This window comes from Pipistrellus kuhlii, unplaced genomic scaffold (assembly GCF_014108245.1).
Source record: "Pipistrellus kuhlii isolate mPipKuh1 unplaced genomic scaffold, mPipKuh1.p scaffold_m20_p_1, whole genome shotgun sequence".
NCBI classification, from domain to species: Eukaryota; Metazoa; Chordata; class Mammalia; order Chiroptera; family Vespertilionidae; genus Pipistrellus; species Pipistrellus kuhlii.
This window is the reverse complement of record NW_023425404.1, coordinates 79,676,139-79,704,069: the sequence shown is the minus strand read 5'-3', so window position 1 is coordinate 79,704,069 and position 27,931 is coordinate 79,676,139. Positions and strand designations below refer to the sequence as shown.

Genomic DNA, 27,931 nt, shown 5'->3' with positions numbered 1-27,931 from the left:
TATTGATTTTTTACAGAGAATAAGGGAGAGAGATAGTTAGAAACATCAATGAGAGAGAATCATCAATCAGCTGCCTCTTGCACACCCCATACTGGGGATGTGCCCGCAACTAATGTACATGCCCTTGACCAGAATCAAACCTGGGACCTTTGAGTCTGCAGGCCAACGCTCTACCCATTGAGCTAAACCAGTTTTGGCTGTTATAGTCATTTTAGCCTCACTTTATTTAATATATAAAGTCTTATTATTCTAACAGTGCTAAAAATCTGAATTAAATATTCTTTGAGTCTAACAATCTCTTTTCCCAAGCCTGCCTGCCTCTCTCCCTCCTCTGAGTCTGCTCCTCAGCCTCCATTAAAGCTAGGTCTTTAGAGACAACCAGCATCCATATTGAGAACTTAGAAATGAATGTTAGATCTTTCTTAAGTCCCTGTGACTTCTATACCCTCTAGCTGAAGAGTCTCTCTGGGAGATGTATATATGTGGGAAGTCTTAGCAGTTGTTCTTCAGAGTTGTGCACTTTGAATTGTAGATACCTCTTCTTGAAGCTCAGGTGTGATGTTGCTGTCTTCTGGAACCACAGAGGCATGAAGCTGGAGGCCTTGGCTCTCAGGGGAGTCAGTCAAAATAAACTTATTATCCTCTTTTTTGTCTTCCATCTTACTTGTCTTGTCAGATTCTGAAAAACCTGAGGGATTATCGAGGTGGGGGAAGGGTAAAGATCTGGGTTCAGATTGTTGATGTGTTTTTTTCTCTCTCTGTCCTCAGAAGTTTTTACTGGCTTCTGTGGTGGCTGTGGATCAAGAGAAACCTTCAAAGTGGCCCTGGAACTAGGTCTTGGAGTTCCAGCTCCCAAGGAGGCCCTAGGGGTGATGGGTGAACTCTGGTTGGAGGCTTAGGGCTGGAGAATATATTCCTTGAGGAAATCCTAGAGCTGGGAGTGGCTCTGGGCAGAAGAGGCCTATTAAAGGGTGCTGAGGTCCTCTGGACAGGGGCTGTCTTCTTTGGTTGTTCAGAACGTTCACTGGAGGTTTGGGTTCAGAGGATATCTCCGGGGAGAGATGCAGGCTGTTCTGAAGGGATTGGGGCTCTGCCTGGGGATGGAGCTGGGGAGCCAGGGAAAACTTCCTCCTGGGCTGGGCTTGGGTAGGGCCATTGAAGGCTGGTAGAGGCTCTTCCTCCTCAGAGGTCTTTGCTTCAGCCTTTTTTTTTTTTGGTCTATTTTCTTTTCTTTTAAGGGCTCTTTTTTAATCTCAGAGTTGTCTCCTCCCTGAGCTAGATCTGACATTAGCGCTTCTTTACTTGCTGAGATGGAGTCCCTCTCACTTATCAAGAAAATGTAAGTGAGGTAGAAGGGCTAGCGACTGTAGATGTTTGAACTGGCAAAGAGATGACTAAGGAGCGTCTGCTGCTGCTTGATAGTCTTCACCACAGAGACTTTGTTGGAATGTTGCTTCTCCAGTTTGCTCATCAATTCATAAAGATTGTGATTGTTCTCATTTCCCTGTAGAAGATGTCCTTCAAGTTGAAAATGTTTTGAAAGATGCTCATAGAATAGCCTATACAACTATTATAAAGAACAGGTAGCTCTAGTAGTTCCTGGATCAAATCTTCAAACACAAGCTGGGCTTTGTTGAACACTTCATCTGCCTTGGCAATCTTGACCTCATTTTTTTTCTTGGCATTCTGCCCTGCCTCCAGGTGGTGTCTGGCATTGTCATAGTCCATGAGTTTGTGACCCTGCTTGGTGATTATTTCCTTAATCTCACCAAACTGGGCTACATAGTTTTCCACCATCCTTAAGGCCTGGTTAGCTAGTTTCTCTTCATAGTCTTTCCAAAGAAGATCATTATTTTTTATGATGGCCTTTGGCTCCTCAAGACTGTCCCACTCACAATTTAGTTCCTTCCCATATGTGTCTGGATCCTTTTAAGCAGTTGCCAGAACTGAAGATCAGTGTGAATGAGTCCAAGTAAGTCAACACATGGACTCTTTAAGAGGAACTGCCTATGTCTCTGGCTGCCCCCATATCACTCAGCCACAATCCCCACTGGTTTTTACAGTCCTGGCATTGGAACCCTGGACTGACAGTTCTAGTGTGGGGCTGTGATTCCTTGCTCCTCAGCCAAGATATTCCTCCCAATTAAAAACACACCACATGTGGATGTCAGACAAGCCATTCCATATCTACTACCCTCCTATCAGTCTCAATATAGTTTCTTCTTTAATTCTCTAGTCATAGGGCTTCCATTCAGCCAGATTTCAGGTGGTTCTGAATGATGGTTCTTCTGTATTTTATTTGTAATTCTGATATGGTTGTGGAAGAATGTGAGTACCACGTTTACCTATGTCATTATCTTGGTTCCTCCACCCATCTGGAGACCTGCACTTTTTTTTTTTAATCCTCACCTGAGGAGATTTTTTTCCCATTGATTTTTTTTTTTGAGAGAGAGAGAGAGAGAGAGAAAGAGAGAGAGAGAGAGAGGAAAAGATGGAAAGGAGGGGTGAGAGAGAGAGAGAGGAACATTGATGTGAGAGAGAAACATCGATGTTAGAGAAACACAATGTTAGTTGCCTCCCACATGACTCCCATCAGGGGCTGGGATGAACCTACAACTGAGGTACATGCCCTTGGCCAGGAATCAGATATAAGATCCTTCTGTGTGGGGGCAGACACTCCAACCCACTGAGCCAAACTGGCCAGGAACCAAAACCTGCACTTTTGACAGCTATGTTCAATATGTTCAATATGAAATAATCTTTGTCATATGTTCAGGACTTTAACAAATTTATGTATTACTATTGATGTTTTTAAAATCACAGCTACAGAATTTTTAAGCTATTAAGGAGCTAGTTACCTGGTTCACTTACTTTATTTTACACAAAACTGAGGCAGTAACAAAGAGAAGATTTTAAATGGTTTATTCCTGTTGAAAGGTATTCATTATTTCTTCTGCCTCTAAATATTTTTCTATTCTTTATTTTTAATAAGGGAAGTTCTGCAGCTCTGACAACTTTACTTTTGTCTGTTTTTATGTGATAACTAATAAAATCTGTTTCTTGGTTTGCTAACTGTACTGTTGTTTGACTGTTTCATAGAAATAGTTGACTTAGGACTCAACTTAAAGCTATTGAACACTCAATGGCCATCACAGAAATAGTCCTCATTATCCTGATAGCTCTCTATAGATTTTCAGCCCCACTTGCTGATTAATTGACCTAAAGTTAAAGTGAAAGAAACACTTGTTTAAAAAAGCACTTTTCAAAAGTGATTTGTGGCAATAAGACCGAAGACATAGAGAGGAAACAAGATGGCAGTGTAGGTAAATGGCTGTACTTGATGCCTCCCACAACCACATAAAATTATAACTAAAATATGGAACAACCATCATTCAGAACCCCTTGAAATCTGACTGAATGGAAATCTTACAATTAGAGATGTAAAGAAGAAAGCACATTGAGATTGGTAGGAGGGGAAGAGGCACGAAATGTCCTGCTTCCTCTGAGCTCCAGTGCCAGGCAGTGGCTTTAGGGGGGATCCAGGGACATATGGGGAAGAAATGGACTGTGTGGAACTTGAGGGTGTCTTTCTCTCAGACAGGAGTGCTTGAAGGGGTAACTCTTCTTGTGTAGAGACCTCCTCCATCACAGAGCTGTCTGACAGCCATACCTGAGTTTCCATCAGCCTCACACTATTTGCTCTGCCTGGTGATTCATGAGACCCCTCCCCATCCAATTTGCAGCCCCACCCAAGCTGTTTGCAGCAGCTTTTTCATATGAATGGCCTGTCCTGGCGCAGGCTTCAGATTTTCCTAAAATCTCTTAAAGAAGTAACAGCTGGAATCAGCATGACCCAAACTTATCAATAAAAGGCCTAAGACCTAGCACTAGCAGTAGCTTTCCAAGGTTCACAGCTTGGCCTCTTCTGCACACCTCTACTCCCAACACAAGTAGCAGCCATCTGAAAATCACTCTGTAACTTGTAATGGGTGGCCTAGGCAGGGCATAGGCAGTGGTTGACTTTGCATCTCCCAGGAATTCCATTTGGAATATGAGAAAGCAAAATCATCCAATCAGCAGAGGAAATAAAAGAATATAAAAGTATGAAGACAATGTAAGGAGCCTCTGTGACAACTTTAAATTTACCAATATTCACATTATGGGGGTGCCAGAAGCAGAAGTGAGAGAGCAAGAGATTGAAAACCTATTTGAAGAAATAGTGACTGAAAACTTACCCTAACTGGTGAAGTTTAGGAAACACAGAGAGTCCCAAACAAGAGGAACCCAAGGAAACCCACACGAAGACACATCATAATTAAAATGCCAAAGGTTTAAAGACAAAGAGAGAGTCTTAAAAGCAGTAAGAAAAAAGCAGTTATTACTGTAAGGGAGAGCCCATACAACTGTTAGCTGATTTCTCAACAGAAACTTTCAGATGGGAGTGTCAAACAATATTTAAAGCAAGGAACTACAACCAAGATTACTCTACCCAGCAAAGCTATCATTTAGGTCAGATAAAGAGCTTCACAGACAAGAGAAAGCTAAAGAAGTTCATTACCACCAAACCAGTACTACATGAAATGTTAAAGGGTGTTCTTTAAGAGGAGGAGGAAGAAGAAAGGGAAGATAAAAATAGGAATAATAAAATGACAAGAAATACATATTTATTAACAATGAATCTAAAAATCAAAATAACCAAATAATAAATATATGCACAAAATAAACTGATGAATAAAATAGAATCAGAAGCAAACAAGCAATTGCTTTGAGGCCATTGTGTTTACATACTTGATATGTGCTCTCCCTGGGTTTCTAAATCATCATTCCAGTCCCTCCTTTCCCTAGCCATGCAGAAATAGGAGAAAAAAAATTAAAGCAATTTTTAGGTTTTACTCCCACATCTTTATACTAGTATCAGGATTTTTTATAGCTTTAATTGTGTAATAGATGATATATGAAAAGTCATATGTAACCCTAACGTCAATTAAGAAGTACAGAAATAAACACCTGTGAATCCATATCTAAGCTGAGGAAATAGCAAATTATAAACACTACTGAAACTCTTGTTGCTTACACTCTGCAACACTCCTCTAACATATTTTTAATACATTAAATAAATATTAATATATTCCCTCTTTTAGGCAGAAAGACAACTGAAAGGAATAATGGAGGTCTTAGATTAGCATTCTACCTTTTTCACTTACTACATGCATGAGAATACATAAGTTATTTCATTCTCCTGTGCCTCTCTATTTCTTCATCTGTAAAATGAATTAAATTTTCTTATCTCACAGAGTTGTTTGTAGATTATATAAGAAAATGTAACACTCTTTGTAATAATGTTAATCTGAAGCCTGGAAACAATATAATATAAATATCATAATATATAAGAGCCAGGGTCCGTCACAACCTAAACAACCAGATGGATGACTGAACAGCAGGCGAGGGTCCCAGCAGGCATGGTGGAAGTCAGTCCTGGGTCTTGACTGCACTGAGCGGGAGTCAGTCCTGGGTCATGTAAGTGGAAACCATAAGATATAGAAGCAAGGCAGACCTATACCACCACATGGGGAGATATTGACAGAAGAATAGCAGGGAGCCAGAACTCCCACTATCTTATAAAATAATGAATACCCATCCCCCCAACACACCTACAAACCTTGGGCCAAGTGGGGAACCTGGACTTCTACTCTCTTCTCGAAATAATTAGGTGGCATCTCACCCTTCCCTCACCAAAGCAGTACAAAGCAAGCCAGATAAAACAGGTTGAAAAGATCCAGAGTTTCATAATGCTCAAAATTTCTAGGTTTCAATTATCAAATTATTCAAACAAAGAAGCAGAAAGATCTAAAACTGAATAAAAAAGATACTAACACTGAGATAGTAGAGATGACAGCTATTTGATAATAAGTTTAAAAGAGCCATCAAAACAATCTTTACATGAGTGATTCTGAACATCCTTAAATGGGAAAAAAGAAAGTTATGGCAAGTAAACAGAAAGTCTCAGCAAAGAAAATGAAACTATAAAAAAGAACCAAGTGAAAATTATAGTACAGAAGAATATAATAACTGAAATAAATAACTCAGTGAATAAGCTCAGAGCAGAATGGATGGAACAGAGAAAACGCTCAGGGAACTAGAAAATATAACAATAAAAATATCCAATAGGGAGAAAATGGGCTTAAAAACAACAACAGAAAAAACATTAGAACCACAGGAACCAGTGGAGTCATAACAACAACAAGAAAATAAAAACTGTAACATTTAGAGTCCAGAAAGAAATTAAAGAGTACTTGTCATAAAGGGGATGAAAGAAACGTCTAAAATCTTTAAAAGGATTCTACATCTTATATTGGGTGTTACATATGTAAATACGTTTGATTTCTACATTTATGTTTCATGTACAGGTGGAGTTAAATATAAGTGTTTTCTAGCACTGAAAGTCACTTACTATTTGAGCTTGGATTTCTCAACTTTCAGAGTCCATGCTAGTTTCCATTATGTCATATTACCCTCTGAAGATAAATAGTGCCATCAAGACCTAATTCTAATTGGCTCATTTATCTTTCTTTTATTAAGTTGTATAAGCTGTCTGTAGATGTTGGAGATTAAACCTTTATCAGTGATAACATTTGCAAATATGTTCTTCCATACAGTGGGCTTTCTTATTGTTTTGTTGATGGTTTCTTTTGTTGTAAAAAAGCTTTTTATTTTGATGTAGTCCCATTTGTTAATTTTCTCTTTAGCTTCCATTGCCCTAGGGGCAGTATCAGTGAAGAAGTTCTTTTGGCATATGTCTGAGATTTTGCTACTTGTGGATGCCTCTAGTATTTTTATGGTTTCCCGTCTTATGTTTAAGTCCTGTATCCATTTTGAGTTTATTTTTGTGTATGGTGTAAGTTGGTGATCTAGTTTCATTTTTTTGCAAGTGACTGTCAAATTTTCCCAAAAGCCTGTAAATTTTTAGCCTAAACATACTTTAATATATTTTTTATTGTCAATTTTAGAGAGGAAGGGAGAGAGAATCATTGGTCGGCTTCCTCCTGCATACCACACACGGGATCTAGCTTGCAGCTCGGGCATGTGCCCTGACCAGGAATCAAACCGTGACTTTCTGGTTCATAGGTTGATGCTCAGCCACTGAGAAACACCAGCCAGGCAGCCTAAACATACTTTAAAAAGTGACTGTCATATATTAGAAAATGAGACATTAAAGTAATGTGTAATCCTGTATAATAAAAGGCTAATATGCAAATTGACTGAACAGTGGAACAACCAGTCACTATGACACACACTGACCACCAGGGGACAGATGCTCAGGCAGGAGTGGCCCCCTAGTGATCAGTGCGCTCCCTCAGGGGGAATGCCACTCAGCCAGAAGCTTTGAGCTGGGCTCACTGCTGGCAAGTGCAGCTGGGCTCACTGCTGGTGGTGGCAGGAGTATATCCCATGAGGAGCAGGACTAAGCCCTCAATTGGACATCCACCAAGGGCTCCTGGACTGGGAAAAGGCACAGGCCAGTCTGAGGGACCCCCCCACCCCCCATGCACTGGGCCTCTAGTTCATTAACAATAAACAAGTTAAACAAATCGGTAGATTCAAACAGCTGACTACTGTCAAGCAATTAGTATTACATTTATGTTTGTAGATTTCCCAAACAGAGGGGAGGCTTCCTCCTACAATGTATGGGTCCATTTTCTCTGCTCACTTTAGTTTGCAAAAATGAGGCCAGAACCAATGGACAGAAACAGCAGGGGGGTAAGGGCATGCACGGGAGTGGGGTGGGGGTAGGTGGGCGATATGGACACGCATGTAATACCTTAATCAATTTAAAAAAAAGTGAGGCAAGAGCTCAATCAGGACCATAGAGGCTGAGAGAAAGAGGAAACATACTTGTATCATAATGAAGTAGAATGGTCATTACTGACTTTTGGCTTTCTTCTGTGGAGAAAAGATAGGCAAAGACAGGGAGCTGGGGACCTGAACAAGAGAGGATGCACAGAAGCGTTGGTGGTCAGTGAGAAGCAGGATTGTCAGAAGCATGGCAGAGTCAAGATGTGAAACAGCCAGAAAGGGGCAACCAATGGGGGTGGTAGGCAAGGGAGGCTGTTGGTAAACTACAGCTCATAGACCAAATTCAAACCAACACCTAGTTCTGTGTGGCCCAAGAGATAAGTAAGAATTACATTAAAACGGTTGAGAATGAAATAAGAATATTTCATGACACAGTAAAATTGTTGATATATGAAATTGAAGTTTCAGTATTTATTTGCATATTGTCTGTGGCTGCTTCCCCCATGGCAGAGTTGAGTAGTTCTGACAGAGATCATATTGCTTCCAAAGTAAAAAATACTGGCCCAGGGCTTTTGTTTGTTTGCTGATTCCTGCCTTATAAATCATGGATATTCAGAAAGGTAACACTAAAAGTTTCTATGTGCTGAACACTCACTTTTGCCCAGCATAATGCTCAGTTCTTTCCATGTATTTAATACTAGAGGCCTGGTGCACGAATTCATGCATGGATGGGGTCCCTTGGCCTGGCCGGGGATCGGGGCTGATCTGGGCTGCCTGAGGTTGTGAGGGGGAGAGACTGTGGGAGATTGTCCAGCAGGTCCAATTGGGGCCACTGGCCAGGGGGAGGAGCTGTGGGAGGTTGGTCAACTGGCAATATTGGGGTTTATCAGGGCTGGCCATGTGGGGGGGAGGGGAGAGACCATGGAAGGCTGGCTGGCCATGGGAGGTTGGCTGTGGGAGTGTACTGATCACCAGGGGCCAGCTCCTGCATTAAGCATCTACCCTCTGGTGATCAGTGTACATCATAGCAACTGTTGATGAGTTGTTCAGTCATTCAATTATTTGTTTGCTTAGGCTTTTATATGTATACTAGAGGCCTGATTGCACAAAATCCATGCAAGAGTAGGCCTTCCTTTCTTCAGTTGCTAGCACTGGCTTCCCACTGGCATCAGGGACCGAGAGAGGCCCCACCCACCCACTGCAGCCCATTGGTTGGTGACCTGGGCCTCCTTCTGCAGGACAATCCCGGGGCATTGGCCAGACCCCCGACCAATCGCATTGGCTGGCCTGGCGCCAGTGGATGTCATAGCGTTGTCCCAGATGATTATCCAGATGGTTGTTCCACTGTTCAGACATTTGGTCGATTTGCATATTATGCTTTTATTATATAGGACTAGAGGACCAGTGCACGAAATTCATGCATGGGTAGGGTCCCTAGGCGTGGATGATGATCAGGGCACATAAGGTTCTCCACCTCCCTGCCTCCCTGCCTCCTCCTTCCTTTGCTCCCTCAGCATCCTGCCACCACTGCTGGTTGCCTGACATATTTTGTTCTGCCCCCTGGTGGCTAACGCATGTCATAGTGAGTGATCAAACTCTGTCTGGTTGAACTCCCAAGGGAACACTTTGCATATCAGCCATATATATATATATATATATTTGTGGGAACAGCTTATACCAGTAAGGTAGGTACTATTATTACCCCCTTTTCACAAATGAGATATTGATAGACCTAGGTGATTTTCCCAAGATCATATTATTAACCTGTTAACCAGGTAGTTCCCTTTTTATTTACCCAATGTACAATGGGCCCATACTCTTTCACTAGGACGTGTCAGTACGTCACGCCCAGTGGACGTAATTTTATATTATTATTATTTTTATTTATACTTAATTAAAATAAATGAAATATATTTTTTTGTTTATATATAAAGCACAAAGGAAAATACAAAATTACAAACAAATAGAAAAGAATACCAACAAAAAAATGGAAACATCGAATTAAAAATTATAAATTTTACAAACAATTATAAAGATTACAAAAAATATATATTTTTTCTTTCTATACACAATAAAAATATTAAAAAGTTAACAATAACAGAATAATAAACAAAAGCACACAAATAAAATAGAAATATTGAGTTTAAAAAATTAAAATTTTTTTTTAATTGATTTTTCACAGAGAGGAAGAGAGAGGGATAGAGAGTTAGAAACATGGATCAGCTGCCTCTTGCACACCTGCACTGGGGACATGCCCGCAACCAAAGTACATGCCCTTGACCGGAATCGAACCTGGGACCCTTCAGTCAGCAGGCTGATGCTCTATCCACCGAGCCAAACCGGTTTCGGCTAAAAAATTAAAATATAGATGTAAAAATTCAAAACTCAACTTCCATGTGATATATTTTAAAACAATTGTTGATACATAGTGCTACCTTACAATCCGGACACCAGTATGTAGATTCTTTCCTAACACCTTTTTTGTAGCAAACTCGGCATTTCCTGGATTTAGTTTTTCCTGTATCGCTTTTCATTTGTTCTGGAAAATGCCTTTCAACTAAGCGTGATGGTTTAGATGTAGAACTGCTTGTTGATGTCTTTGGGTGGGTTTTCACTATGTTGTTATCTACCAATTTCTCTACACACTCTATTAAAAGTGTGATCGATCCAAATGACCTTTATCTTTTTTGTATATAATATCAATATGTGCATTGAAGCAGCACATAGCAATTAATCGTAGAAAAATTTTTTTATAAAATTTTTTTTACCCTATTACAGTCAGCCGTGTAGGCCACCATAATTCCATCTCCGAAATCTACGTCGCCCATATTCTTGTTATAATCCAGGACAACATTCGGTTTTTCTTGCCTCTTCCTCTCTTTTCAATCATTGTCTTTTCGTCATTATGAATAGAACTGAGCATCAATATGTCTTTTTTTTATCCTTCCATTTTAAAACCATAAGTTTGTCTTTGATTCTTACTATATATTCATTTTTCTGTAATTTTTTTGTTTTTATTTCACTGGGGATTCCGACTCTGTCTATCCTCATTGTTCCAACAATGTCTGTATTGTTTTGACACAAGAGTTCAGCCAAATGAATTGACGTATAGAAATTATCTAAGTAAATCCTATACACTTTATTCAGTAAGTCATGTGTTAACTCCAAAACAATTCTTGTTGATTGTTTTTCTTGTGGGTAGTTTGAACCATAATTTGTGTCCTTGCCTGTGTATAAAATTATATTTTGTACGTATCCAGATTGGCTTTCACTCAAAATAAACAACTTCATTCCAAATTTAGCTCTTTTTGTAGATATATACTGTTTCCAAGATAAATTCCCTTTCCATAATAAAAGAGATTCATCTAGGCATATTTCTTGTTCACATACATAAAAACTTTTAAACTTTTCTGACAAATTATTGATGATTGGATCAATTTTATATGTTTTTCTATTATATAAAGGTTGGAGATATAAAAAAATATAAGTAAATGATATATAATACGAAAATAGGTAGGTAAGTGTAAGTATGTACTCGTCACTGCTCACCCAGAACACGTCCACCACTCTCACTAGCGAAATTATACTGATTCCCTCCGTGTCTTAAATTCATGTTGAGACATGTATGGATGACTAATACCTTTGTTGTTCAGAAATATAGTCCCGCCGGTTTCAGGGCGCAACATATAGTTCAAGGGCGTATTCATATGGACGTATTCATATTGTTTACGTTTGACGTATTTATACGTCCTGCTTGGTTAACAGGTTAATGAGTAGAAGAGCTAAGATATGAACCTGGGGTGTCTAATTCTAAGGAGATAATGTGCACTATCTAGTTTTAGTTTATTTTTTTGCCTGTTTCATGATGTAATTTTTGCCAGTTATCCCTCAGAACCTTGGCATTGCTCAGTAAACAATTGCCTTCTGGTTTAACCAGAAGAGAATTAATGGATTACCTGTGCCTACACTTAGGGCAAAGAGTCAATGGAAGAGAACTGTAACCTGGAGAATTAGAAGCAATTTAATTACATTTAATAGCATCCTAGAATGGAGAAAATTATTGTGTATGAGCATGTGTGTGATATATATATAGAAAATATCTAGAAGGATTCACTCAAACCACCGCTAGTAGTTGCCAATGAAGAGTAAATGGACACTATAGAATTTGGAGATTTTCACATTTTAATTCTATGTAGCTTGAAAAATTTAAGTAAGGTTGTAATTTGTGTTGCTATTTAAAAAATACAATCTACATCATCTGATGGAAAGAACTTTCTGGACTAGTTTTTGCTTTTGTGAGATAAATTAACTTAACTCTCCTATAAGTATCTTAGGTACTGAGAAGAAATAAATTGTTAAATAATCCATCTCCCCCAAATAGAACCTCGATAGAGAGATTATCTAGTCTCACACACACATACAAAAAGACTTATCCAGTGGAGTGGCTCAGGTGGTTGGGCATCGTCCTGTGCACCAAAATGTTGAATTCCCTGGTAAGGGTACATTCATGGGTTGCAGGTTCAATCCCTGGTTGGGGCATGTATGTTTGAGAAACCAATTGCTGCTCCTCTCTCCTCCCCTACTTTCTCTCACTTTAAACATGTTCTTGGGTGAGGATTTTTTAAAGAAAGCCGTACTCCTCTACTTGGGATATGCTCAAGGAACCTAATGTATAGATCAGGGTAGAAATAATGGTGGGTTACATTAGGGTGTTAGGAGATCAAGGTGGTAAGAAGTGGCTGGATTGAGATAATTGGGAAAGATAGAGCCAAAAATATTTGCTACTAATTGGATGTTCAATGTAAGAGAAAAAAAAGAATTAAAGAGTGACTCTGAAACCTTTGGCTTAAGCAAACATTTTTTTGGTGACTGGTGGTGCCATTTACTTAACAGGTTACCCCAAATAAACAGATTTATGTTGCAGAAAAAGATAAAGAATTTTGTTTTTCAACGTATTATGTTTGAGATGAGGGGATGTTATTAATATCCTCAATTGACAAAGAGTTGGTAACAGTGGTCCAAAAGTTTTACCATAAATATTTTAAAACAGTGACTTCCTCTTATAGCTCATAATTAGGAGATGTATTAATATTTATAAACATCTTCTCATAAATATGTCTAAATAAAATTGGAGGATTTTCTTTTTTAGGAAATTAACTATATATATTTTACCAATTAGACTGTTGAAGTCAAATGTTCCAGATTTTATAATTTCCCTGAAGTAGCTACATTATGACATATTTAAAACATCAGTCTTATATAAGACTAGAAGTGCCCTAACTGGTTTGGCTCAGTGAATAGAGCATCAGACTTCAGGTTCGATTCTGGTCAAGGGCATGTACCTTGGTTGAGGGCACATCCCCAGTAGGAGGCAGCTGATCGATGTTTCTCTCTCATGGATGTTTCTAACTCACATCTATCCCTCTCCCTTCCTCTAATAAAAAAAATCAATAAAATATAAAAAAGTAATAATAAGACTAGAAAGCCTGATTTGTGCTAGAATGGGCCTTCCTTTCTCTGACTGCTGGCACTACCTTTCTACTCTGGCCCAGCCCTGGAGCAGCCTCTTTCAGCTCCCGCCCTGCCTTCCCATGCTGCTAGAGGCCACAAGAGACTGGGGGTGGGGTGATGATGCAGGCATTCCACCCCACCCTGGTCACTCAGCACCTGTGTATGAAAATTAACTTCCATCTTTGTTGGGTTAATTTGCATATCACTCCTGATTGGCTGGCGGGCATAGTGGAGGTACAATCAATTTACATGTTTGTCTTTTATTAGGTAAGATTGAAGCTTTACATAGGCATAAATTCACAACAGTGGCTGGACCAAATCCTTTCATTTAAATGCCACTTTCTGTTGGTAAAATTAAGACACATGATTTGATGAGACATCTATATCCATTGCAACATCTCCAAAGATGAATTCAAAAATTTATGTAATCTTGATAAATATATTTTTATTTTTCAGTAGCATGGGTGATACCAAAATACAATGTGTTTTAAATACTGAAAGATGTTGTTAGTATTTAGCAGAGTTATATAGAATCTTTGAATTTTCTTTTTTATCTGGCCAATGAAATAATAAAATAATTCCCTGTGATGTCAGCAATCACACTATAAATTTGAATATTTGTGAGCAGATTTCCCCTGTGGCTCATTATAAATAGGTGTCAGAATCCAGAATGTAATATTATAACACTTTTTAAATATGAATGAAATTATGAGTCTTCCCACATTTCTCTGGCAATGAAAGGGAAAACTAATTATATTTTTCTTTTAGGAAAAATAAAATATGAAAAAAAATCTAAAATTTCCAATAACTTTCAATGAAGTTCATTTCCTAATATCCAATGGTTTTATTTACTAGCTATGCAAGCCTCTACTTTGAAAATGTACTTAGCAAAAATGATGCAAAAACAATAAAATCACCCTTGGAGATAGCAACCACATTTTGTAATTTTATTTATCATAAATTTATTTGAATATATAATAGCAATATAAAAAATATGTTCACTTTTAGCCTATTTGGATCACCTAAATGGATAATTTTAAGGGTTTCTTTATAAATATAAACAGTTTAAATAACCAAGCATTAGTGAAGTCCCTATGATGTTTTTTAGTTCTATAATATTTCTTTCTATAGATTTCTCTTTGTGGATCTATAACTTATATCCCCAAACCAGAATTCAGTGTATTTGTTGAGGAAATTATACCCATGTGTGCACTTGTGCGTGCATGCACGTGTGCGCACGCGCATACACACACACAGCCTACTTCATAGAGATTCCCAAGAGAGCTTTATCTTGGTTCAAAAGAGTGGCTTTCAATGTTGATAAAAACTGTAAACGACATTGAGAGCAACAATTTCAGGGCTCCCCTGTTCTCTCCCTGCCTCCCCTCTCAGCTCACTGCTTCTGTTTTTTGTGATCTTTCACAGCCATTAAAAAAATTTAAAAACGTGATATTTCTGACAAAATTTACAATGAAATCCTACTAACACAAAGAAAAAATGGTCTTAGTGTAGTAACGGCTAACATATGTCAACATTTACTTTGTGCTCCCTCTATATCATGTAATTATCAAAACAGCAATATGATGTAGGCATTACAAGTATGTCCATTTCCATTCTACAGATATTGAAATGGGCCTTAGTGATTAAGTAACTTGACCCAATCTATCCAACCATGAAATTGACAAGCTAGAAACACTATCATGGTTCTAAACTAGGGGTGTCGAACTCAATCAGAGAAGGGGCCAAAATCTAAAATCCAGCCTAAATCGCGGGCCGAATGGTTTACTGAACAGTCATAAACTGTCATTGTGATGGAAACGCAGCGGAGTGCAGTGATGACAGCGCGGTGCGGGCCACATTGCAAGGCCTGGCGGGACGGATTTGGCCCGGGGGGCCTTGTGTTTGACACATGTATTCTAAACAATCACATCATTAAAACCTCCAAGAGCAGCCACCATTTTCTCCCAGGCTTCTGACTAACCCAATTGCCAACAGCCTGGCCTTAATAGGGCCTCATTGGAGTGGCCAGCCAACCTCCTTCCATCTCCTCCTCCCAACAGGCCTGGATTAACTGACCCAATTGGAGCTGGGCCGGCTGGACCTTACCTATGCACGAATTTGTGCACTGGGCCTCTAGTTGTCTAATAAAACTATGCTTCCTTTTCCTGCAAGTGAATCTGAAAAAGGATTCTACTTTTTGTATGTAAAAACTGAGTATTGAAAGGAACCTTAGAAGCAAAGAACAGATTATTCTACTTTAATTTTATTTTAAGTAAATTTTTGAACATGAATGAGTCTTTGTTTTAAAATTTTATATACTCTGAAGTTTTATAACAACAAAGGATGGCTGGTTTTCAGGCCTTAAGCTTCTCCAGAGGAAAAGTCTTATCCTGAAAGCATTTCTAGCTAAAAAGCTTCAGCAAGCCCTGGCATCAGTTTGGAATCATGAATAACCTTGTTCTTGCTCAAACTGTTTCCCTCAACAGTTGTTTCTACTTAGGCCTTGCAAATGTTTGTGGTATCTTAAACCCTCCTGCTTCCCAGAATTCTACGCCAGTCAAATTTGCCTTGTTGCGTCTCCTGGCTAATCTGGTCTGTGCACCAGGGGACAGACCCAGAGGCAGTAATGCATTTAGGCAGGATTTTCCCTGTGGACTGCCAGCCTGAGTCAGGCCCAGGTTGGTGGTGATTTAAGTTGAAACTAACATTGGTGCAGTCCAAGCTTTTGGTTTTGATCTGTAGCAAAAATTTATTTGTTATGTGTTCCAGAGAAATGCAATTAAAAAAAATAACATGCAAAGAAATTGTTATTTAACAGTCAGATTGCTTTACAGTCCCTTGGCTGGGATTTTAAAAATGCTATATTACAAGGGAAAAACATAAAGTGGGGGATATCACAAAAAAAGATTTTGGAATAAAACACCCTTTTAAAGGAAACTGGTGTTTAAGTACTCCTTTTAAAGGACTTTGAAGCCATCCTTTGGCTTCTCAAGAAGTCCAACCCACTTGCTGATACTGCTCTTGTCTTTTCCCAAGTAATGAAGATATTGGGAAGTGATGAATCACAAAGCCAAGAAGAATTTTCTCATTCTAGTGCTCATCATCTGGCATGAAACTATATGATTATATAATATACTTTAAAAATTATTTACAAAAGGAGATCTCTTGAAGTTTAAGATTTATTTATATCTCAAGTAAAGTTTTACTTGGTAAAAGATTAACACAAATTGACATTTAGATCACTTATTTCTCCTTTCCCTTAAATTGACCAATTTTTATCTATGGAGTGAAGTGTATAGTAGTAAAATATTATTCAACTAATGATCACACACACAAAAATCTTAACACATGAATTGTTAAAATGACTGCTTCAATTCTCCTTTTTTGTGTGTGTTTTGTTGTTAATCCTCACCCAAGGACATTTTCTCCATTGATTTTTATTTTATTACTAGAGGCCCAGTGCATGAAATTAATGCACAGAGGAGGGGTACTTTCAGCCCAACCTGCACCCTCTCCAACTGGGGATCCCTTGAGGGATGTCCTATAGCACATGTGTCAAACACAAGGCCCGCGGGCCAAATCCGTCCCGCCAGGCCTTGCAATGTGGCCCGCACCGCGCTGTCATCACTGCACTCCGCTGCGTTTCCATCACAATGACAGTTTATGACTGTTCAGTAAACCATTCGGCTCGCGATTTAGGCTGGATTTTAGATTTTGGCCCCTTCTCTGATTGAGTTCGACACCCCTATCCTATAGGGATTGGGTCTAAACCAGCAGTCAGACATCCTTCTTGCAATTTGGGGCCACTGGTTCCTAATTGCTCATCTGCCTGCCTGCCTGCCTGATTGCCCCTATCTGCCCTCCCCTCCCAGCTGGTTGCCCCCAATTGCCCCCTTCTGCTGGCCTGATCTCACCTGAAATGGGTCTCCCCTGCAGGCCTGATCTTGCCCCCAATTGTCCTCCTCTGTTGGCCAATTTGGTTCTGATTGGTCAGTTTCTATGCCAGTCAGCATCAAATGCTTTATCTGTTAGGCAGCCATTGGCTCCCCACAGCAGCCAGATTTGGTTTTAATTGGCTGGTTTCTATACCAGTTGGCATCAAAAGCTCCATTTCCTAGACAGCCATTGGCTCCCCACAGCACCCAAATTTGGTTCTGATTGGTCAGTATCTATGCCAGTCAGCATCAAAAGCTTTGTCTCCTAGGCAACCATTGGTTCTTCATAGCACCCAGATTTGGTTCTGATTGGTTGGTTTCAATGCCAGTCAGCATTTCTCAGCCTAACAACAGGGCCTCATTGGAAAGGCAGGGATTATCAGCAGCCCAGATGGAGGGCTGGAGAGAAATGGAGGTGCAGCTGCTGTCCAGACTGGGAGAGAGAGAGGCAAGTGCTGATCAAAAGCTGCCATAGAGGCAATGGATCAGTCCCTGCTTCTCTCTTCGGGCCTCTCTCTAAGCCTCTCTCTCTCCCAGCTGAGGGAGCTGCGAACACTTGGAGAGAGAGATTGATTCTTAGTTAGATTTATATGGTCCCAATAAACTATTGTTCCCTGAAACAGGCATTTGTCATCAATGATAAAATTTTTGCTTTAAAAATTTGTGTAGAATTACATGAAATGCTGAAGGGTATTCTTTAAGAAGAGGAAGAAGAAGAAAAAAGTAAAGGTAAAAATTATGAACGACAAAAAGACATAAAATACATACCTACTAACAAGCGAACCTAAAAATCAAGTGAATAAAAATCTGAATAACAAAATGGACTAGTGAATATAATAGAATCAGGGACATATAAAGGAATTGGACTAACAATTCTCAGGGGGTGAGGGAAGAGATTGTATAAGAATCTTACACCTATGGATGAAGACAGGGGCCCTAGGGGTAAGGGCATGAGGTGGAGTTGGGGATCAGATGGAGAGGAGCTATAGGGAAGAGGGGGAAAGAGGAACACCTGTAATAATCTGAACAATAAAGATTTATTATTAAAAAAATTTGTGTCTTACAAATGTGGAGTGAAGATGAGAAAATAACGATTTAGTTACAAGAAATCATTATTGTATCATTCAAGGATTGAAATGCTAAAGAACTGGTGAGCTGAAGCAAATCCAATGACATTCTTGCCTCTCTTGATCTGTGCTGAAGTTTGTAAGTTCACAGTGACTCTTAAAAAACTATCTCCCTGTTTTCTTCTAGAAGTAGATGAGACTAGAATAGAACAGTTCTATATTTTCCAACTCAAGCCTCTCTCACTATGAAAGAAGTGAATGACTCACATCTACTCACTCAGAGTTTTGCTGTCTTTGAAGGTATGAATTTTCCAATTCAGTAGCAAAAAGAAATAACAGTTTCATTTTTAACTCATGACTCCTATACTGCTACAGAAATACTTCATTCCTGGTTTTGTAATTTATAGACAACATATAATTTTGTGGCTATATTTTTTTAAATTCCTGAATTTAAATAGTACTAAAAGTTTGTTGTGAAATGTTTAACTCCTCTGAAAACAAACAAAAACAAAACTAAAATTACATCCTGTACATACATGCACAAAAACCCTCATCAAAATGATTTCCTATAAAGGGACAAGTGTGGCTTCACGTTCTCAGAAATAAAAAAAGACCTGTATGCTTTGTATGAAAACAATTACACTGAGTATTCAAGTAAGAGGAAGTTAAGGAACTGAAAAAATCCTTTCAAGGGACAATGAATAGCTAAGAAAGTTAATGAAGGAAACAAATATATACTCAGATCATGGCATTGCCAATTTGGAACAAGCTGTCTTCAAATGTTTAAAATAATCACCCCGAAGAAAAGCACATTAAATCACAGTAATATGGTTGAATTAGAATAATGGGGTAAAATTAGGCATGAACTAAACTATTTATTATTTTCTATTAAGGCTAATTTACAATAAAAAAAAAATACTTCCAGGACGATTGATAATGACCTGAAAATGACATTTTTGGAAATAAATCATTTTCCCAAAGATCTTTTTTATGATTGGTCCTTGTTGGTTTAAAGAATGCCTATGAGTTCAAATCTCTTTGTTCTAATTAAGAATTTCTGTTCCTTTTCTGCAGTCTGCAGACCCACTACACCAGCTCGGAATCTCTAGTTCTCCTTTGCACTCCTGCAACTAAGACAAGCAAAGCAAACTAAGAGAACTCAAAGGAGACCTGTCCAGTGTGGCTCGGTTGGTTGGGTATTGTCCCTTACATTAAAAGGTTGCTGGTTTGATTCCTGGTTTGGGCACAAGCCCAGCTTGACCCCACAAGGGCCATGCAGGAGGCAGCTGATGTATGTTCCGCTCTCACATCTATCAATGTTTTTCTTTTTCTCTCTCCTTTCCTCTCTCTCTCTAAAAATCCTTTAAGAAAAAAAAAAAAAAAAAAAAAAAAAAGGAGAGAGAGCTCAAAGGAAAAGACCATAATGTAGGCTTTATATTTTTGTGTCCTATATTGTGCAGATCTCTAGGTTAAAAGATCAGAGATCTGGATCCTAGACACTGCATGATTTAGAGTAAGACAGTCAAACTTCATAGATCTGTCTATGAAGGTTTTTTTCATCTCTCTCTCTCTCTCTCTCTCTCTCTCTCTCTCTCTCTCTCTCTCTCTCTCTCTCTCTCTCCTTCTCTTTTCAGGCACATCATGAGAAGACAGGGTTCTTTGGAAGAGATAATAATGGTGAGGGAAAACAGGAGGCTGCAGGAAAAGAGGAAAATTATCTATGGGACTGATTGACTTCATAGAAGAAGCCACAGGTATGCATCTACAGGAGCTGAGCAGGGTTGTTGAGGATAGATTATTGTGGACATCACTCATTCAAAGGATCACCACGAGTTGGAGCAGATTCAAAAGCATGTAACAAACACACAAGATAGGGATAAAATTACTTATCTTGCTCGCAGCACTGGGTTGTTAAAATGATCAAGTAATGTGCTGTAAAAATACAAAAATAAATTATAGGATCATTATTACTGCACTCTACAACTTGTGCTGCTTGTTCCACCCTACTTTTCCAGCATCCTTTGTGCCTGACTCAGCTATGTCTGGCCAGGCTTTATGATGGAGCCAGTAATAGGATGGCAGCAGCAGTGGTGTGGACAATGGGAGATGAAGAACTGAACAGTACTAATAGCTCAGGTCTGAGGTTACCAAGTACTTTGTCCATTAAATTCGCATCTGGAAAGAACATTTCTGACAATTATTGTGCAATAACACAAATGTTTATGAACAGGTTTTTTTTTTGGTTTTGTTTTTGTTTTCTGGCTCTGAGTTATCTTATTATGATCTCTAAAATTAAAATTTAGAATTGGTATGAAGGAGAGCTCTTACTCTGAAGCGATCACCTCCACTGGAAAGAGCTCCCTCCACATTGTTGAATTATGAAATGACTTAAGCACAGTGGAATTATGTTTACCCAGTATTTCTTGAGATAAGCTGAACTGTACAGGTTTCAAAATGGTAATACTTTACAAAATATACATCTTTTAATGGGGTGAGAAGAAGAATTTGTAGTGACAGTGCTTTCTCGACTTGTCTGGGGCTGAATAAAAGCTTTGTTTCAATATCAAAGGAGTGTGATTTATATAGGCTTGAACATATAATCACCTTATAATGAAAATTTCCATTCTTTATGAGCGTTCACAGGAATACTTTAAAGTTAAGGGAATGTTAATATGTGCATAGGCATCAACCACACTGGAATCCAAGACTAACCAGACTATCTTGCCTTTCCACCAGTTTCTCAACAATAGTGCTATTGGTATTTTGAGCTAGATACATTATTGTAGGGGACTGTTCTGTGCACTGTGTGATATTTAGCAGCATCTGTGGTTTCTACTCATTAGATGCTAGTAGTGACAACCAAAAATGTCTCCAGCCAAAACCAGTTTGGCTCAGTGGATAGAGCATCGGCCTGCGGACTGAAAGGTCCCAGGTTCGATTCAGGTCAAGGGCATGTACATTGGTTGTGGGCACATTCCCAGTAGGGGGTGTGCAAGAAGCAGCTGATTGATGATTCTCTCTCATCGATGTTTCTAACTATCTCTCTATCTTTCTCTCCGTAAAAAAAATCAATAAAATATATATTTAAAAATATTTTTTTTCTGCTTCTAGAAGTTTGCTCTTATGAAGGACATGCTTTTCAAATAACCAACAAATGTTAGTTGACTAATTTTACTAACAATTATTTGTGGCTTTATTGAAAAAAATAAAACCAAGTACTTCAACATGCAATATTATATAAGTGAAAGAAGGAAAGTTGTTAATACTAATTATTTACTATATGTCATCTTCTAAAGGACTTACTTCAAACACATTCTTCTAGTTATGTCTCAGAATATCTCTACTTGGGAATTATTTCCCTCCATTTTATAGATGTGGAAAAAATTTAGAGATATTAAGCTACTTTCCCAAGAAATGTAGATAATTCTCTAATTTCAAGTTTTTTGCATTAACAAATCGCTTGTTTTTGTTTTTGAGGACATGCTTTTATTGATTTTAGAGAGAGGGAAAGTGAGAGAAAAGCATTGATGTGAGAGTGAAACATCCATCTGGTGCTTCCCACATTACCCGATCAAGGATAGAACCCACAACCTAGTTATGTGCCCTGACAGAGAATTGAACCCCGGTCTTTTGGGGTACAGGGCAATGCTCCAAACAAGTGAGCCACACTGACCAGGGCTCGAGTTGTACTACTCTTTGTCCCACATCACAGCTGTCAGTGAGACACTGATCATTATACTTGACAATTAGAACAGCAATTAAAATGTATGTGTCAGGATTAAGTTATCTCACAAAAGGCCCAGGTTAGTTTTTACACTTTTCCATTTTACAATTTAAGAGACTGGCCTCAAATAACCAAGTTGTAGGCATGTATCATCATTAAAAGAAAATTAATTCAGTCTTATACAACAGCCAGTTAAAATATTCAAACTAACCCAAATTCTCTCTGGGTTATGAAGTTATATTACCCTTTTATCGGTTGATTTGTGATATATGACAGGTGATTAACAGGGTAGCGAGAGCAGCAGATATTATTGGAGATTTGGAGGGATGGAGCTGGTTTTCACTGCTGCCACATAAAATATTCAAATCAAATATTAGATACCCTTTTCTTAAAAGTCCTTCTGTCATTGCATCTCCAGAATACACCTCTTCCTCAGTCCTCTCTCTTCCTCAGTTAGCCCCTTTCACTCCCTGGTCGTCCAGTCCCTTTACCCTTACCTCTTCTGGAAATGTAATTCTCTTCTCCTACAGGGCAGAACAATTAGTTCTCCACTCCCTCCTCAGGTTGGGCTTCACCTCCGCATATTTGAAAATACTTGTCACTTTGCTAAACAAGAGGCATCTCCTCAGGAGCTCCACCCTGTGCAACACTAAAGAACTGGCAGATTTGGCAACTTCAGTTTTTCTTCAGTCCCCACTCTGTACCTGTTGTCCTGCCCCCAAACTCTGTAAGTGGAAGAGTTCAACATCGACACTCATTTTTTCATGAATAAGTGTCATCTAGCCAACTTCCATACACATCTAAAAAGGAAGAAGTCAGGTTTGTTGTTGTTTTTTTTGTGTGTGTGTGTGTTTAATACTTGGTATTGAAATATAAAACAGATACTGAAAATGCAAATATATCTCTATGAATTTTTATAAACTGGACACACCTGTAAAACCAGTATCCAGAACAAGAAAAAACATTACAAGCATTCCAGAGGCCTCTTTGCTCCCTCCACCAAATAGTGTAATAGTTTCTAATGACAAAGAGTTGTACAGGCCAGCATATGCTCTCTAACCAGGAGCAATGCAGTGAGTTGTTTTTTATTACTGTTTTGCATTCAATCACAAGGCACACATAAGGTACACTTACTAAGGTACACTTATTTATTTGTATACATACCATTAAAAATGTAGTGATTGTATTAGTGTTGTGATTTAGGGGTTTGAGAAGGAAGAGAAACCTCCTAGGTCCTGTTCCTGGGACTTCTCAGAACCCATCAGTCTTTCCCAAGTGGGGTTCTCTCCTAGTACAGCAGAGCCCAATTTTCATTGGGTTCCATGGGCATTATGTATTCTAAGTGATTATAACTCTCTCAGCAAAGCTCACACTAACTCATTGAAACTTGCTCCCATAATCACTAATACTGCCATTTTACAATGTAACCGTCTCAACATATATGAGACACTGACGTGGTAAAATTCCCTATCTCAGTGGATCTTATCCTTGGTAGTGCATTGCAATGATCTGAAAAAGTTACAATACTTTTTAAAGAAGCTTATGCCCATCCTAAACCAATGACATCAGAATTTCTTGAAGGGTACCAGCAATGATAATTTTAAAGTTTTATGTATTTCTAGAGGGTTGAAGAGCATTGAGACTTTCAACCTTTTCTTGGAGCTCACTTCCATTTCAACTTTAAGCTTATCAGCAACTCTAATTACATTCTCATGATAACTTAAAATGTTGTCCAAATTTTATTATCAACTGTCTCTCAAACATAGGGAAGGACATCTTCCCCTCACCCCAATGAAGGGACTATCCTTAAGTTGTCCAAATTGGCAAAAATGCCTCTACTATCTCCCAATTTCCTTCTAATGAGCACTGGGCAGGAATGCTGAGATCCCCACAGTGAAGATGTGATCACTAGAGCCCACTTCCAGAGGAAGTTGAATCTTCTTCAGCACTGAAGTGTGTCATCATCTGGTTGCATTCATTCCAGAATATGCGGGCTACCTAAACAGAGCTGCATAGACAAGCGCTCTCTTGTCTCTGAAGACAGCTTTACTGTCAACAATCACCAGTGACTCACCAGCTATGTTTTGGTAGCTTGTGAGTTGCAGTTCACAGGAGTCTAAAGAGAGATGGAGGTATTGGCAGAGTTGTGGAGGGCTTTTCTTATGAAAATATCAGTTCCTGTTTCCTTTCATGTCATCATGTGACCATTTTCTCTATCTGTAGGAAATATTGTTTTCCAATAGATCTATCTGCCTTCAGCACCTGAATGATGAGTAACTGAAGGATGGGCAATAGCTTGAGAAGGTGCCCCAGAGGCCATGCATCACCTGGTCTGAGGCTCATACACAAATATGAAATTGCCCCAAATATATTTGACTCCTGTTACATCCTTTCCACGAATTTCAAATAAAAGAATTAGAAATTCCACCTTTTCATTCTGCTCCTTCTCTCTATGCTACTTGTTCCCTCCTCCTTTTAGTTGCTCTTCAAGTTCCTTTTAACTGAATATTTTCCTGAGTTAAAGGCTAGGAGAATGGGTGTCACATTAGGTAATTTACTTTAAATCTCCAGACTTCTAAGAGATGTTCTTGTTGGAAGAAAAAAGTAACTGTCTGATAAACTTCTCTTTAAGCCCAGCTTTGCAACCTGGCCCAAGGCAAACCATTCTCAAGGCATCATTCCATAGTAAAGTCCCTAGGGAATCACCAACCTGATTGATGGGACTGGCTGAATAAATAATATTAATAGATATCATCAGAGAGGATCTGCTGATCACCCGACACTGTATATTCATTGCATCATATAATACAATAAACATTTCAAGGCAGGTAAAATTTATCTCATTTTACAAATGAAGCTATGAAGGCTCAGAAACTCAAATGGCTTGCTTCAGGTCACAAAGACAGTAAATGGCTGAATAAAGCTTTGAAACCAGGTCTATCTGATTAGACTTTGCTTTCTTTCATAAACAAAGTTGACCTTACATGTATTTCCCTTTAAGCAAAGCCCTTAAGGCTTTTCAGATGCCTAGTGCTTTTAGGCCAATACTGGATTCGCAGAGCCTCCCCAATTACAACCCAGCTCAGGCCAGTACTCCTTCAAGGTTTCACAAGAAGAGAGTTACTTATTGCTCACCACCCAGGACCCTGTCTTCTTTTAGAAGATAGCTACCCAAAGCATGTGATATGTTGGTCTTGGGATCTTCTTGGATAATACCTTTATTTTATGAGAGACATACAAAAGCAGTGCCTTACCCAAGATTGATGCTGACGGTTAGGATTATAGGCACCTTGAAGAGAGAGAGAGATACATAGGTTGTTTTTAGAGGTTTGCTGAATGGGTCAATCAGGAGTCTCTGGTTGGTAAGTAAGGGAAACTTAATCTCAACCTGGCTTAAGGGAAAAGAAGATATACTAGCAAAACATGGAAAATATCTGAGAGAGAATGATGAATACAAAGCTTTATGGAAGTTAGAATAAGTACTTTAAATGAACTACAACTATATCTCATATCATAGTTAAATCTCCAAAATATAAAACTGAATAAAAGTGTCAAGTTTCAGAAGTATCTGTGTAATTTGATAAAATTATAAAGCTTAAAAATCTATAAAAGGAGCTTAAGGATACACAATAGGCAGTAAAAAAATATAATGTCATGTATGGGCATGGCAAACCTTGAATTCTGACATCTCTGGGTGAGGAGATATCAGGCAGAAGCACACAGGATGTCTCAGATGTCTTTAATGTTTAGTGATTTATATTAAAAACATCTAAAGTCTGATTCTTAACATATTTGACAAAACAAAGTGTTCATCATATTATTATTCTCTATTTGGACCTGTATGTTTCAAATATTTCATGGTTTTCTTTGTGGACCAAAAGGAGCCATATGCTAAACCTGACAATCTTGGGAGTGGCCTGCACGGTGGCCTTACAAGCTCATAAACCTAAAGTAACATAAAGAATGGTCTGAATTTAACATTTACAAACTAAAAGCAGATTATGGCAGGTAGTCATGTCCTAGGCTAAAATCTTCCCTGAATAAAGTCAGTCTTTACCTTAATTAAGCCTGTCTGTTGTTTTTTTATGCTTCTACAATGATATACTTTTGGAATGTCAAATTAATTTCCTTTTTCTGGAACATCCAAAGCACAGGTACTGCAACAGAACAAAGACCACAAACCCCCTGGTTGTTATTTGTTATTGAATTAATTGTTGACTGTTAACTATACTGTACCCACTTATGTCCATATATATATAATTTTACTTTTTATCCAATCTCAGAGCTTTCCCCACTTTGCTTTCTCTCATCTTTCCAACCTATCCCCAATAGAGTTCATGTAACCCACTTACATCTTTTCTTTTGATTGTGATATATAAAATAAGATGCAAACCTGCCATTTCCTGGAGCATAATCTCAATACGTTGAAATTTTGCTTCCTGTCAGCTATCTACAGTTTGACTCAAATAAACTCACAAAAATTCTCTACAGATTTGAATATTTCTTACATGGATACTTTTAAAAGGGAATTTATTGGCTCATAAATCATAAAAGTATGAGAGCAACTAGCTCTATCCAGAGGAGCAATTTGTCAGGAGCTCTCTTTGTCCATTTGTTGGCTCTCCTTTTTTCCTCTGGATTCTGTTCTTGTCCAGATTCCTTACTGATGATAGCTAGAGAGCTCCCAATAGTTCTAGGCCCATGTCCTAACCTTTCAGCATCTCTTATAACATGCACTTCTGACAGCTTTAGTAAGAGTTCTATAATTTCATCCCATTGAATCATGTGCCCATTCATGAATTAAATCATTTTAACTGAAGGAGTGAGCTGATTAGCTAGGCAATGGTTATGTGCCACCTCTTGGAATTGGTGTGAAAAGGTATCAGTTTTCCCCAAATGACATTAAGGAAATTAGATGCATGCTAAGAAGAAGAAGAAATAGATTTGGGGTCATTAGAAACAACAGATAATTATCACGATCAGCCCTTCCACAAAAAAAGTGCCTGTATGCTTTATCGATGATTATCTTAGAACAATCCCTGCTGTGCTCTATCTCGAAGTAAAAGTGACTTATAGGAAAGTATAAATAAGTTTCACTTAGGAATATATTTATATTTGCAAACTCATAAATGAAATGTCAGAAAATAGAATTGTACAGTATATAAAGGGATAATTTACCAAAATCAATCAAGATATATCTTAGCAGCCTATCTAATAAAAGAGCAATATGCAAATTGACCATCACTCCAACACACAAGATGGCTGCCCTCATATGGACACAAGATGGCCACCACAAGATGGCCAGCTGGGGAGGATAGTTGTGAGGGATCAGGCTTGCAAGGGAGGGCAGTTGGGGGCGATCAAGCTGCAGGAGAAGACAGTTAGGGGTGACAAGGCCCAGGCTGGCTCCATGTGCTCCGTTCACAGGCCCCTCCTTTGTTAGCCAGCCCAGATGGGTGGGAAGCTTGGCTTCCTTGGTTGCCAGGGTCAAGCCAAGCCTCCCACTCACTCTGGCTGGCTCTGTGGCCACCGCCATCTTTGCCCTGATAATTTGCATACTCACTCCTGAATGATGTCATAAAGGTATGGTCAATTTGCATCTTTCTCTTTTATTAGCATAGATATTTTTTCTTAGCCAGTTAATGCATTGAGGGAGAAAGCTGATACTAAAGTTATCATAAATTGAAAGCACCTGAATTGTTCTACCAATGAAAGACCAAAATAGCAAAAGTGGACAGATTCAGTACAGTTTATCAACAAGGAGAACCTAATCTAAAGGAGAAGGACACAGACTGGCTTTGGAACAGGATAGTGGAAAGGTTAGTTACAGAGCCAGGTAGTTCTAAGAATTATCTCAGAACTAGAGAAAAGGAAGAACAAGATCCAGCCCACTGGAAAAG

The 27,931-nt window shown here is 38.7% G+C and overlaps 1 pseudogene; it reads right to left on the bottom strand.

The window, feature by feature from the left end:
- Positions 1 to 271: 271 nt before the first annotated feature.
- Positions 272 to 27,567, bottom strand: LOC118716146 (annotated as a pseudogene).
- Positions 27,568 to 27,931: the final 364 nt, after the last annotated feature.